This window comes from Carettochelys insculpta, chromosome 3 (assembly GCF_033958435.1).
Source record: "Carettochelys insculpta isolate YL-2023 chromosome 3, ASM3395843v1, whole genome shotgun sequence".
Taxonomy (NCBI): Eukaryota; Metazoa; Chordata; order Testudines; family Carettochelyidae; genus Carettochelys; species Carettochelys insculpta.
In genome coordinates, this window is record NC_134139.1 from 88,381,729 (window position 1) to 88,397,577 (window position 15,849).

The following is a 15,849-nucleotide window of genomic DNA, read 5'->3' on the forward strand; positions in this document are numbered from 1 at the left end:
ATACTTGGGTGCATGGCCTATGGCTTATGTTAAACAATGTACTTGTCCCACCCCATTTCCTAGAGGATCGATGTCCACAGAAATCGATGATTACAATGGCCCCCTCTGGCCTTGGAATCTATGAATTTAGTGTCCTTATTAGAAAGAGAGAATGGACAGAGAGGCTGAACTACAACCACACATAGAGTTGGCTACATCTGGACAAGACTGACACACATTAGGGGACCTCCGTGCAGCATCTTCCTTTGCCGTTGCCTTTGTTGTAACTATTCTGTTGTATCCAATACCATCAACATCACATTTTTCACAACTAGTAATTAATTGTGGAATGAAATACAGTCAATTCTTTATGTGCCTTTAAGAGAATTTTTGTGGATGAAACAGGTATGAAGTGTGAGACAAGTCAGACATACGTTTTTATTTCAATATCACTGGTACTTAAAAAAGCCTCCTTTGTTTTTCCTTTGTTCTAGTGATTTTTTGTCACAAGCAGGATCTGTTTTACAGCTCCTTGCTTGTTTGATTGTATATGCCAAACAAATGTTTACACAGTTTAGCAAGAACTGAAACTAAATGTAATTTCTACAAGAACAGAATCCTTTACTACTAACACTTAATAGCTTGAACTCAGTTGAATAACACAGAGAATGCAAATGTAACACATCTGAGATACAGGATTTCCCAATGCCAGGCCAGATAGACTAGGATGAGAAGACACTCAAGCTGTTAGTGTCCAGTTTAGAACTGGCCTTGTCATAAATTTCAGTAGCGGGCTTATTTTTGGCCAATTCTGCAAGTGACGTCAATTCATTTTTTTCCAACTGTGTGGGAGATCTGCTGAGAAATATGTTTTGTGTAAATATTTTCTGTCTGCATGCTGCCTTTTGTCAACTTCATTATTTTCTGGCTACCATCAGAATCATGATTCTAGACTATTTACATAACTTATTGTTTATGATTAATAAATAACAATGTTTATGTCCATGTCCTCCACAGTTAGGGCAAGAAATAATTGCCTTAGTTTGCAGCAAGGGAGATTTAGGATAGCGTAGTGAGCAGGGGTGGCCACTCACTGAGCAAGAGTGGGGAAGAGCTCCTCTCTCAACCGTGGTGGGCGAGACCTAGCCCCAACCTCTCACCTGACCAAAAGGCGGGATGTGGGACTATCTGTATAAAAGCCCCAGGCAGAAGCCCAGTTGGGACCCAGCCACTGGAGGAGCCAGAGGCTGGTCCAGATCTCCTAGGCCGGGAGGCTGACCCAGCCCGAGAAGAAGCTGAAGACTGGCCTAGACCAGTGGGTCCACAGCTAGACCTTGCTGAGGAGGAGCTACCAACCAGGACAGAGGCCCACACTCTACCTAAACCCAGAGGGACTTAACCAGCTAACCAATGAGGTATGATCCGATGGGGAAATATGGAAGTAGCCCAGGGATAGCGGGATCAGCCTGTTGTGGCAGGGATCCCCACTGACCCCAGAGGCAGACGGCTTTTCCACTAACAGACTGGGGCACAGTGGAGTGGGCAGGCTTGTGTCCCCTCTGCCACCTCCAACCTGTGGTTGGTAGTCTCCCCCACTCGCTGTTCTAGGCACATGCTTGGGTTGTCTGGCCCTCTGTCCTGCAAAGAACTTATCCTGAACTGTTGGGTGTTTCAAAAAAGCAGTCAAGTAGCACTTTAAAGACTAACAAAATAATTAGGGAGCTTTTGTGGGACAGACCCACTTCTTCAGACCATAGCCAGACCAGAACAGACTCAATATTTGAGGCACAGAGAACCAAACATGGTAATCAAGGTTAACAAATCAGAAAAAAAATTATCAAGGTGAGCAATTCAGAGGGGGCGGGTAGTCAAGAATTAGATTAAGCCAAGTATGCAAAAAAAGCCCCTATAATGACCCAGAAAATTCGCATCCCTGTTCAAACCACATGTTAATGTGTCGAATTTGAATATAAAAGAGAGTTCAGCAGCCTCTATTTCCAAACTGCTGTGAAAATTCCTTTTCAGTAAGATGCAAACTCTTAAGTCATTAACAGAATGGCCCACTCCATTAAAATGTAGGCTGACCGGTTTGTGGATCAGGAGTGTTTTTATGTTTGTTTTGTGCCCATTAACTCTTTGTCTAACAGAGTTAGAAGTCTGTCCAACATACAAAGCATCTGGGCATTGTTGGCACATGATGGCATATATAATGTTAGTTGAGGAGCATGAGAATGTGCCCGTGATTCTGTGACTAACCTGGTTAGTCACAACCTGTGGGTTCTTTGCTCGCTCTGCCCTGAACCAGGGGCTTGGCCTAGTAACTTTATTCTGGGCATGAAGCTAGGGAAGCCTGTGCACAGTCCTGGTCCTCAGAACTAAGCATGGTGGCTGACATATGGACACAGGAGAAAAGCTCTTTATATGTTAAGGGTAGTTGAGTACCAGAATAGGCTTCCAAAGGAGGTTGTTGACTCCTCATCACTCAAAGTTGTTAAAAGAATAGGTTGAACAAACACTTGTCAGTATTGGTCTAGGTTCATTTGGTCCTGACCTCTCAAGAGCCTGACCAGACTTATGTTTTGGTGCTTCTCTATTCTGTTGCCCTGAGAGATCCAATCTGAGATTGATATTCCCTTGGGTAGGTACTGTGCAACACAGACAAGCTGGGTCTACTCTGCAAAGTTCTGTCTACAGAAATCACTGTTGACAGAGTTTTGCCAACAGAACCTCTGTCAACAGAACACATCCACTCCTAGTAAGGGCTCCCACTGTCAATGCCCTCTGTGAACAGAGAGCAGACAGATTACTCAGCCTTCTGTCAACAGAACAACCAACTGGAAGTTCTGCAAACAGGGCTGCTCGGTGAACGGGAAGCCCTCTATGTCGACAGAGGGCCTGCTGGAACATCTACGTTATTTTTCTGTCTACAGAGGCGCTATGCCTCAAACTTCCAAGATATAACTCTGCCAGAGGAAAGGTTGTGTTCTGTAAATAGAGTCTCGACAGATCGCATTCATAGCGTGGACGCTCCCTAGTTTTGTTGACAGAAGGTCTCTTCTGTAGACAAAACTTTGGAGCGTAGACACAGCTATAGGGTATTTCTTTTTAAACATATTATGTAAATTATAAGCCTGTCACATAACAAAACATATATGAACAAATATACAAAGTGGAAGTAGCACACAATGAATATAATTAAGTGTTCACTATTTGCAAAATCTGAAAAAGTACCCAAACCCAACCTTCAGTCATAAAGGTGGTGCAGGGTTATTGAAGCGATTAAGCAGGAAAATAAAGTGAGAACATAGCCTCCCAGTCTCAGTGACACATCTACTATCCCTGTGCTGGAGTTGGATGCGTGATTGTGAGCCTGAGGAGAAATACCAGCTCTCACTCTGGTGGAACTAGTGTGCTAGAAACAGAAGCTCTATGGCTACACTGGCAGCATCTGTTGATAGACGTTTCTGTCGGAAGAGATTTCCAACAAAACGTCTGTCAACAGAGTGCAGCCATACTCTAAAGTGGATCAAAAGAGTGATCCTCTCTGTTGACAAAGCAGCTGGACTGCCCGGCTGCTCTCTTGATGAATCAACCAACTGGAAGCACAACAGACAGGGCTTCCCAGTGTTCTGGAAGCCCTGTCTGTTGACTGAAGGCCCCCCAGAGTGTCCACACAGCTTTTTGTCAACAAAATCTGTCGACAAAGGTGCTCTTCCTCACTGGGGAGAATCAGAAGGTTGTCGATGGAAGTGCCTAGTTTTGTCGACAGACTGTCAACAAAATGCATTTTGTGCATGGACTTGTGGTGAGTTTTAATTGATAAAACTCTGATTTTTGTCAAAAAAATCACTAGTGTAGCTATAGCTTAGTATAGCTGCAGGGGCTGGATAGTTTAGCAGCTCTGAGTACCCGCCTAGGGCTTCACACAGGATCATACACAAAGCACCTAACCTATCCTGCCAGAGCTACGGTATTATTTTTATCGCACTAGCTTAATCACAGCTAACCCGTGTATATCTACCTGAGCTAGAAACTGCATCTCCTTCTCCATTGTAACATATCCCTGGTAACAGATCATCTCTGCCCAGAAGAATTTACAGTCTTATCAAAGTTACTGCCATTGCAAAACCAAGGCTGCATTGTGACCAGTACGCTTCTGAGTAAGGTGCCACCATGGAGGTGAGTGGACTTCCCCTTAGCATGCCTTCTTATGGCCGGCTTGGACAACATGCTTGGCTGGGTATTCAGTTCTAGTTTTCCATGTGGGTCGTTCTCAGGGCTCCCCCATCTCTTGTTTGTCTTTGCTCTGACATATTTAATTTAGAATTTACACGCCTTGAGGCAGAGATTTGTCATTTTATATTTCTATGTCAGTTGAGCTGCAGGCCTGTGATGCTACAGAAACAAGAAAAGCAGAAGCAGCTACAGAAGCAGAGCTACTACGGAAAGCACTTGTGGGAACTGAATATGCTCAAATACAAGATAGAGGTTATGATGACTTATTCATAATCAGAGAAAATGAAGGACATTCATCATGTTGATTGCCTCATCTCTTTTTTTGTCCATCACTCAGGATCTCCTGAGTCAGCACCAGCCTGTACCTCTCCAACTTTTCTTCCTTGACATATTCATGAGGCTAAACAGCTTACAACCCCGCTATTTATAGAAGGCAATCTTTCCTACAGCCCCTTCAAAACAACTGTTTGGGCTTGTGTGGTATTAGCTGACATTGTAACTATGATTACAGATAATCCTGAAAGGAGGTAGAGATGCTCTGAATCCCTGTCAATCAGTCACTTACACTGCCTTCCCCCATACTGCCCACATACCAGGTTTCCTATGATGTGGGGTTAGGCTTGTTAGATTTGCATTTCCTCATGGCTTGGGCCGGCTGCTTCCTTGGTAGTTGAGCTCTGCTTCAAATCAACCGTCTTGATGACTGTCCATGGTCCTGAAGTTGGAATCTGAACAGAGTAGGGGGGACTTTAATAGTGGGGTTTTCAAGTACATGCAGGTCTGTCTAACTCTGCTGCCATGAAGAGCAATACAAAACTGACTTCTGTGGGAGAAGTGAGGACAATGGTGAGTGCCTTGGAAATCCCAATCTTAGGCCAGGTTGACACTTGAAACTTTTGCCAGTTTAATAACACTGCGGGAGCCATGATTTTTGTGACATTTCTTTACTGACAACAGCCCTAGCACAGACACAGTAATAGTGATATGGAAGCACTTTTGCCATAATAGCTTATTTTGCTCAGAGAACCAATATACACTATAAAGAAAACAGAATTTTTTTGTCCACACATGTGTTATTATCCCCAGGAGGATTTGCTGGTGTACCTACACTGTCAAATCACTGCTGAAGTGCATTTGCATCTAATAGTCTCAAATCTGCCTCACAGGAACATTAATCCTAATGAACAGCTGCAGACTGCATTTGGAAGATATATAGCAGCTTGTTTTATCCCTATAAATTGTCTTCTAAGTTATTGGCAGGATGGCAGCCTGATGCCTTCAAGGCTGTGTCTACACTAGCATCCCCCTTTCGAAAGAGGGATGCTAATGAGACACATCATGGTATGCTAATGAGGCACTGCAATGATTATGCAGAGCCTCATTAGCATAAAGGCAACCACGGCACTTTGAAAGTGCTGCTTTTGATCATGCATAGCTCATCTACACAGGGTCCTGTTTGAAAGGACCCTGCAGACCTCGAAATCCCCTTATTCCCATTAGAAGAATAAGGGGATTTCTCCATCTGCAGGGTCCTTTCGAAAAGGACCCTGTGTAGACGAGCCATGCAGCTTCCATTATGCTAATGAGGTGCTGCATATTCATTGTAGTATCTCATTAGCATATCCTAACATCTCATTAGCATCTGCCTTTCGAAAGGGGAGTGCTCATGTAGACACAGCCCAAGAGTTTAGGCAGTGCCTTGATTTAACCCAACTGACAGAGAAAGTCACTGAGCAGTTAACTTGAGTGAATGGGACTTGGGTTAGCCTATCTTAGGCCTGGTCTACACTAGGGCTTGTCAAACTATCACCCTCCTTCAAAGGGACGATGGTAATTAGTGGGTTGGGAGTTTACTAATTGGAGATACATGTCTCCTAGAGCTGGAAGGGACCTGAGGAGGTCATCTAGTCCAGCCCCCTGCCCTCTTGTCAGGACCCAGCACCATCCCTGACATCTATTTACCCCAATCCCTAAATGACCTCCTGAAGGACTGAGCTCACAACCCTGGGTTTTGCCAGCCAATGCTCAAACCACTGAGCTGTCCCTCCCCGAAATTGAGATGCACAGGGCTAGCAGAGAATGGCTCTGATCCATCGACCGCTGGGTTATGGGCCCAGCACGCTTCTGCTGCGCCACTCTGCTCAGCTACAAATAAAGGATCAAGGGCTCAGGCTGTGTCATCTATCTGCAGAGAGTGAATTTTACCACCTGGCAATGAGTGCTGGTATAACTGCCCACAGGGGGACTCAAACCTAGGACTTTGGGAACTCTGCACAGGCACTGCTACAGCTTGAGCTGAAGGCCAGCTGGCAAAAAAAAAAAAAGTATAAAAACAGGAGGAACATCATGAACCCCCTCCTGGTTCCTTAAAAAATCACAACCTTCACCAAATTCCCCCCTGCGGCAACTTCGAGGTTTTAAACTTCAAAGTACTGGCTCTCGTCTAGCCGTGGCTCACCCACCGGTACTTTGAAGTTGCCTGGGGGATTGGGGGGGGGGATTTGCTTAATGAAGTGCTGCATATGCAGCGCAGCACTTCATTAGTAAACTCCCAACACCCTAATTACCATCCTTCCTTCGAAGGAGGGTGGTAGTGCAGACACAGCCTAGGAATAGTAGATTAGTAAATAGATTTTAGATAAGCAAATCCTGCAATAAGAATGGCATAGCTGAAGTTGACTTATCTAAAATTGATTTTTGCCATTGTCCACACAGTGGAAGGTCTACAGGAGAAACTGTCCTGTTGACTTCCTGTACTACTTGTCAAGAGTGCCAGGGCCAATGGCAGCGCCATGATAGTTCAATTTATCAGGTTCCCACTAGACATGCTAAATCAAACCCAGGAAGATCAAACACCAGTGTGTCAATCCTCCCATAACTGTAAACATACCCTGGGATGTGAGAGTCCCCACAGAAAAACCTGTGTTACAGTGGCCTTACTGTTTCTGCATTTGCCCTTCGGTGTCTGGGAAGAGTGTATCCGCTAGTTTTTGTACTGAGATACTCTACAATTCTGTCCCAGCCCTGATTGTTGGAGACTTTGTTTGCCCCGTGGGGAATTGTGGGAAGGACATAAAAGGACTATCAGTATTTGAATGATTTATCTTGTATCTTCACTTCAAAGTGGGTGGGTTCCAATCTGAGTAAGAGCCTGAGTTGTGACCTCTCCCCCTCACTAGGTAAGCTAGCCTGGGCCTAGAGAACCCCAGGTGGAAGGTTTTCTGTGTGGATGATTGGAGGGACTTGAATAAAACCCAGGTAAGAGCCTAGGTTAACTGAGCAGTGAAATCATACCATGAGAAGTTACTGAGATGGTATTTTATAGATTTAAATCAACCTTTAGCTATACCCTTTGTAAAATTTGAGGCTGTTTGGCTATAGACATTTGTTCCCCTCTGGCTTTTGTTAAGGCTGAGGATGAACAGGGCTACACCAGGGTTGAAAGGAGTGACCCAAAAGGTTAGGACCTCTAGATAGACCAGGCTGCCCAAGGAATTTTCCTCTCTCCTCAATATTTTCAGCTATTTTCTGAAACACATGGTAAGGAATCCCAAACAGAATGATCTAGATTAAGGACAATGCTAGAATAAAGCATAAAAACTAATCACTTGTGCTGCTCCCCATGAGGGTGTAGATGGAAAAGCTCACAGGAGCCTCCAGAGATGTGCTCCAAAATTCTGCAATGCCATTGGTCAGTTGTGCTTGTTAAATCTTGATGCAAATAGAACTCACCGTTGTCCACTCAGGAGGGGATGATTCCCTTCATCTGGTTTCTTTATCAGACTACGCAATGCTGCCTGCCATTGCTACTTGTATGAGAAATCCACAAGTTCTCTGATGCATAGTGCTTACTCCAGCTTCTGTTTTTCCACATAGTGCGGGCAATCATAAACTCATAGCAAGGCAGGAGGGTAAAGGACTTCAGGCAGAACTAGGTATTATCTGGAATATTTTCTACAAATCTTTAGAATAAAATATTTTGATTCTGCTCTTGATTTGTTCCGAATAAAAGGATTTATTTATAAAAGGATTTGCAATGTTATCTGTGGTAGCGAACCACTCGTTATAGTGCTGGTGTAGAGGTCTGTGGGGCGTTGCCAAGATATTTGGATAATCCACAGGAGTCATAAGCCTACTTCTATTTTGTTTTCCTTTACAGATGATAAGCTGAAGCTCAAAGCATTTCCTTAGAAAAATTCACAGACTGATTTTTAAAACTCAGCATTGACTACTGCGGGCAGAGAATGTTGCCTGTGCTTAGCTTATAATATATGATTTAAGTGGGTATTAGGAAGCCATGATAGTCTAGCGAACTGAGGCCTAAAAGGATCTCTGCTTATTTTCTTTCCTGTGAGCAGAAACACAAGGGGCCTGCCCAGTAAGTAGGGCATGAGGGGAGGAAAAGCTTGGGCAAATTATCTTTCCATATGTAGGTTTAAGGTTAGGTTAGTAATGGTGCGTCATTTCAGTCTGTGCCATCTAAAATACCTCTCAAATATTAAAATACGCCCAAATCTTTTCTCACTTACGAGAAAGAACAAAAGGTCATCCGATATATTCAGGTAAAAGGGCTAAGTCAGGAATTTCCCTTTAAGCTCTTTTTTGAGAAAAACAGGATGAATAGAATTAGATCATCATACACACGGGGGTCTCCACAGGTACTCAAGATTCAGTTAGGTCAGACCCTAATTTAGTCAACATGAGGGAAAAGGGTATAAAATAATCCTTTGGGAGAACAGAAAGGCACGTAATGAACGCCCAAAGCGATGCGTGTGAAGCTGTGCCAGATGGATCCGCACCAACGGGGTGCCCATCATCCCAACTCTCTCTCTGTCTCTCTCTCTGTCTTTCTTTCTCTCTCTCTCTCTTCCTGTTATATTCTACTCTTGTTATTTCTTAGAACTCTTAGCTAACTTCCTCCTTTTCTGAATCACTGCAATAACTCCCTTTTGACAGGTAGAAGAGAGCTGGTCTCTGCTTCTGAAGAGTTCAAAAGAAGTCAGTGAGTATTGCATCCTGTTTGCTAAACATAGGATAAAACCATAAGAGTAATCAGTAAAACGATAGGTATTGCTTAGTAACATTGTTAAGTAAGATCTCTTATTGTAATCTAAGTGCTAACCGTGATATATTTCTATTGTAGTATCTTGGCTAAGTGCTGCATATGTATCCTTGTATTATTAAATAAAGCATAGGTATTGTTAAGATCATTGTCTGTGTTCTGACCGGGAATCCCGAAAACTCACCTCCGGTTTTGGCCTGAGGCTTTGCCTCAGATCTCATCGTTAACTCGGGGGAGGTGCAAACCTATAATCTTCAGCTTTAAATCATTGGCGAGCTTTCCCAAACTTATACGCTTACATATCTTGCTACCTTTCGCCCGGGTCAACAGGAACTATCTGTGCTGTTTTAACCATGCACATATGATCTTTCCTTACTGTTTTACATGGGCTCACACTGCCCAATGCCAGTCCATTTTCAGACATCACTACTTGATGATAATGAAACCTTCCTGCTCCCTTCTTCATGGTCCCTGAAATGCAGCCATCCTGCTTCCTCCCAGTGTATTCTTGTGCGAGCAGCCTCCCCTGTTGATTCTTCCAAGCATTTCATTTGTGCAAATTTCTGTTTTCTGCTACAGCCAAGCCCAAAGTCACAAGCTTGGTGTTTGGTTTGAAAAAAACATGAAAGCAGCTGGAAGCTAATATACTTTACAATGAAATGGAGCTGTGGTGAGAAGCGGATCAGTTTTCTTTGCTGTATTTGGAGGTTTTTGTACAAGCAATTCTGTTCCTGGGCTCTTGTGGTGATGTTTTTCAGGTGGGAGAAAAAGCAGCCCTGAGCTCAAGCATGCTTTTCTGCCAAATCCCTTTCGGTTGCAGAAAACAACCCTAAAAATGAAAATGGGATTTGGGGAACTGGCCAAGAACAGCTCTGTGGATTTTAGAATATAATAAACTATGTAAAAAGTCCTTTAAAAAAGAGAGATTATATGAAGTGTGGTGAATGCCGTACCCTTGCTGTTTGGATGAAATGTGTAAGCATTTATTCTTGGAAGCGCATGATGGATTTTTGGCCTTAAGCTAACACATGGTATATGAAATGTATCTGGGGCCCAGACATCTAGTTGTCGAAGTTACTAGATGAAGTCACAAGTGGAGTGGTTGTATATGGTGACAAGATCATAGAAAAAAACACCCCACAATGCACTTTAGACACCACCTTTCCCACATTCAGTACATGTTGGACTTGCTTTGTTCTCAGAACAAAAATAGCCCTGTGGACTGACTCAGGGGGTAAGACAAAAGACTGCTGGGGTCTATTGCCAGGGTAAGTGACTTGCTGAATGTTACAAAAAGTAGGTCTGCACGATGGGTGCTATTTCGGGATACTGTGGCTACGTCTACACGTGAAGCCTACATCGAAATAGCTTAGTCTACACATCCTCCAGGGCTGGCAACGTCAACGTTCAACATCGACGTTGCGCAGCACCACATCGAAATAGGCGCAGCGAGGGAACGTCTTCACGCCAAAGTAGCACACATAGAAATAGGTATGCCAGGCACAGCTGCGGACAGGGTCACAGGGCGGACTAGCGCTTCTGGGGCAACAGCTAGCCGCTCCCTTAAAGGACCCCTCCCAGACACACACAGCCTGCACAGCACGTGGTCTGAGGAGCCATAGGCACACAGACCCCGGGTGACGCAGTCATGGACCCCCAGCAGCAGCAGCAGCAACAGCAGCCAGAGGTCCACCCAGCCCTCCCGGCAGGAGCAGGGCTCGCCCTGATCCATGCCATGCGGGAGGCAGCTGAGCACCTCCTTGCTACACTGGAGGAGGAGCTGCCCCCAGGGCAGCAGGGCTCAACCCCCAACACTGCAGCACCCCGGGCCCCCCCCCGCCTCACACGCCGGCGCCTGTGGAGCTACCCCACCAGCACCGACTGGTGGGAGCGGCTGGTGCTTGAGGAGTGGGACGACGACCGCTGGCTCAGGAACTTCAGGATGAGCTGGCGGACATTTATGGAGCTATGCCAGTGGCTCACCCCCGCACTCAGGCACCAGGACACTGCAATGCGGCGTGCCCTCCCTGTGGAGAAACGGGTCGGCATCGCTGTCTGGAAGCTGGCCACTCCAGACAGCTACCGATCCGTGGGACAGCAGTTTGGTGTCGGCAAGGCCACCGTCGGGGCTGTCCTCATGGAGGTAAGAGGACCCACGGGGGGAGGGCAGGGCAGGGTAGGGGGGCCTGGGCAGAGGAGGGCAGGGCAGAGGAGGGCAGAGGAGGGGAGGGCAGGGCAGGGCCACGCACACCCTGCTCACCCCTCATTGGTGCTCTCCCATGTGCTTTCCCTGCAGGTTGTGCGTGCCATCAATGCCATGCTCCTGCACAGGCTCGTGAGGCTGGGGGACCCACATGCCACCATCGCGGCCTTTGCCACCCTGGGCTTCCCCAATTGCTTCGGGGGTCTGGATGGGACTCACATCCCCATCCGCGCCCCGCATCACAGTGGAGGACGCTACATCAATCGCAAGGGCTACCATTCTGTGGTCCTCCAGGCCTTGGTGGACAGCCGGGGCCGTTTCCAGGACATTTATGTGGGCTGGCCTGGCAGCACCCACGACGCCCGGGTTTTCCGGAACTCAGGTCTGTGCCGCCGGCTGGAGGTGGGGACCTACATCCCCCAGTGGGAGCTCACTGTGGGGGACACCACCATGCCCCTCTGTGTCATTGCAGATGCGGCATACCCCCTCCGGCCCTGGCTCATGCACCCGTACACGGGCCATCTCTCCGCTAGCCAGGAGGGCTTCAACTAGCACCTGAACCACGCGCGCCAGGTGGTGGAGCGCTCATTTGGCTGCCTGAAAGGACGCTGGAGATGTCTGCTGACCCGCCTGGATGCGGGCCCCAACAACATCCTCCGATTGTGGGTGCCTGCTGCACCCTGCACAATTTGGTGGAGAGCAAGGGGGAGGCCTTTTTCCAGGGCTGGGCTGTGGAGGCCGGCAGGGCCGACGTGCAGCCACCCGCTGCCCCCAGTTGGCAGGTGGACCCCGAAGGGACCCGGGTCCGGGAGGCCCTGCGGGCCCACTTCGATGATGAGGCCACGGGGTGAACTCTGCCAGGCCCCCCACTGCCCACCCCTTCCTCCACAACACTCCCTGCCCCAACGCCCACACCATGGAGCACCCAACCGCACCCCCCCCCACACACTTTTCCTGGACAAATGACAGCACGCACTTGTGGCTGAACTTAAACTGGTTTTTCTTTGAGAACTTTGTTTTTTTGGAACTAGAATTAAAACAAGAACAAACTATATACAAGATGTGTGTAACAAAAGTAATGTGTACAAAGAAAACAATAGTAATAAAAAAGTTTGTTCACTAAAAAGAAAACCAGGGATGACAAAGGGGAGAACTATTTACATGGGGGGGGACGGGGCAAAGGGGGGCACAAAAAAAGAGACCTACAACTGTCCATCAGAGTCCTTTTTTAAAAATCAACTATATACAAGGGGGGGGGCCACGTCCTGGGCCCCACGCCCCTAAAGTCCGGCACTGGGGTGGGCGGCCGGGAGCCCCGCCGCAGCCACAGCCCTGTCCGGGGCTGGCTGGGGGCGGGGCGGACCGGAAGATATGCCCGGCGAGTCTCAGGTGGCTCCAGGGGTCCCTCGGCGGTCCGGCCCTTGCTGGTGGATGGCGGGGCGACAGCGGACAGGACAGCGACGAGCGGAGCAGCAGGTGGTGCGGCGGGTGGAGCAGTCAGGGCGGGTGCTGCAGCGGCCGGCGCGGCATGGGGGGCCAGGTAGTCAACAAGGCAGTTGAAAGTGTCCATGTAGGCCCCGCCATGCCTCTTGGCGCCAGGCCAGCGCCCGCTCCTGCAGGTCGAGGCGGCGTTGCTCCACTTCACTCTATCTTGGGACAAAACTTCTAGCTGGCCCCAGGAGTACCCAAGTTGTTGTTCTTCAATCTCAGTAGATCTTTTCCACATTGGCCAAGGTCTTCCTCTTTTGCGTTTTCCTCGCGGGTTCCATTTGAGAGTTTGTCGGACTTTGTTGGATAGTGGTTTTCTGAGAGCGTGGCCTGTATTCCTACGTCCAGTGCAGGAGCTGAGTACTGCAAAACTTAGTTCCCTATCTCTAATTGGGTTGCACTTGTGGGGTATTCAGACAAACAGAAGGAAGCTGATTTGGGTATCAACCATAGCAGATACAGAATTTATGATGTTGAAGCAAAGTGGTTGTTTTTCCCTTATCTGATATGACCACATTTCATCTTATGAAGCATTCTCAGCAGAATAAAATGCCTGGCAAGACTCAGGCAACAATGTTACAACGCGCACCTCGAGGATGAGACGTTAAAAGAAAAGGGCCCCCACAATGATTTCAGTGTCTCCTTAGCTACATCATATATATGTTTTTCTTCTATAAAATTGTTGAACATATGGTATCTTTTAATTTACTTTGGGTCAGATAGGGGACAACGCCTTTTGAAAAATGGGATGAGTAATAAAGAAATATAAAGGCCAACTGAAAGTAACGAAATGGCAAATTCCAGACCATTTAGAACTGTTTTAGTGTAATATGACTAATTCATTAGATGATTGCTTCTGTTGCTAGTCAATCACAACAGCAGAAAGGTAGAGGTGGGTGGATGAAGGCACCTGTGAACAGAATGGGATAAAAGGAATTTTAGGCTGAACATATATTAGCACTATGCTGCAAGATTAAATATGTCTGGAGATTTTCCACCAGCACACTTATGAAGTTAGAAATGGGGGGAAGTTATAGGGTGAAATCCTGGCGCTGTTGGAGTCAATGGGAGATTTACCATTTACTTTAATGGGGCTACTATTTCATCCAAAGACTTGTGAGAATATCTGAATTACTAGGAGCAATGCCACGCTATTGCAAGCTGTGTAATGGAAAAAAGGTGAGAGTAAGAGCCAAATTCAGTGCTTGTGTAAGAGGGGGGATGTGATAACCCATTTGAGCCAGTGGAGTTAGTCTAGGGTTAAACTTACCCATTTTATCTTCTCCCATATATTAAACTAGAAAGACATGCTTCAGGGGAAAGGTAGAAAAAGATCTTACTATAAACAAACAAAGAAACGTCACCAATGTCAAATGTTGAGAAGGGCTGAACCCAGTTTTAGTATTTGTGGGTAATCCTCAAAAGCCCCATGTTACAGAGCCTCTCCTGCTTTATGAAAATTGGCTTATGAATATGCTTAACTCAAAGATGCTTTATGAGAAGTACACTGTGGGACATATTTTAAAAACTGTAATCCACTGAATCTATATATTCTATTTTTGCACATGTATTGTTCTTGTATGTGCAGTTAGAAATTAGAAGTGTGGACTTGCTTATAATTCTAAATGTGCTAGTGAGGGCCATTGCTGATGCTCCAGACACTTAGGCTGCGCCTACACTAGCAAGTTCTTTCGAAAGATTTTTTGAAAGAAGGGGTTTCTTTTGAAAGATCCCATAGAGCATCGACACAAAAGAGTGTTCTTTCGAAAGTAAATCGAAAGAATGTGGTGCTCCTTTTGAAGTCACTCTTCCTTTCCTGTTTCAGGAAAAGCGTCCCATTTCAAAAGAAAAGGTGTATAGATGCTCCCCAGGGACCTTCTTTTAAAAGAACAGTCTTCATTTTTAATCCCCGGCCTGTTCTTTCGAAAGAGCGTGGGCTGTGTGGACTCTCTCTTTTGAAAGAGCAGATCAGTCTTTCAATCCACTTTTTGGTGTGTGGATGCACTGTTTTGAAAGAAGTTCTTTCAGTAGAGATCTTCCGGAAGAGTTTCTTTCAAAAGATCCCTGTAGCGTAGACATAACCTTAATGGCTGGTGCTCCAGGTAACGATCTGTCAATGATTATGTTTTTTCTGTAATCCTGGATAGTGGTTGCTTATGCCAGGACTTGTGGCCAGGCCACCTGATGCTGGAATCCATTTTGGGTCTCACTCAAGGTGCGAAAAATTGGAGCTGAGCACAAGGAATTCCCATCCTTGGCAAAAGGGATAAAAGGGAGAAACAAACAGAGGAGTGGCTGGATGCCAGGACCCCCCCTCTTATTACGCAAAATGGTAGAGACATATAAGAGTGAACAGGGGAAAGGACTGGGCCTAAGCTAGAAGGCTGCTTCCCTTACGAAAGATATGATTAGAACCACCATTAGGGTGAGTTTCTTAGCCCATTAAGATTAGTTGATGGGTTTCATTTATTTTGGTTTAGTAACTATGATCTGTCTGTTTTCACTCTCAGTCACTTAAATCCAACCTTTTATGCTTAACAGAATCACTTTTGTTTATTATCAAGCACATTGTTACCTGAGGGGAGCGACCACTGTGCATGTCCCTCTTTCATGGACAAAGAGGGCAGACATATTTGGGAGCTTGGTCCTTTTTGTGCTATGTTCCTGAGTGCTGTCAATGGCCTTATAAATGAGCCTTCCCAGAGCGAAGGTGGTTCACCATTTATGTTGCTTTGCTGTGAGGGAGGCTGTTACCCCAACTCTATGCCTTTGCTGGGAGAGACCAGAGCTTTTGGCCCTGTAGAACAGGGTGTTGGGGTCAGCACTGCAACTTTGCTGGCAGCTCTAAGGGCAACTCTGTGATTTGGCTTCACTTGTGACA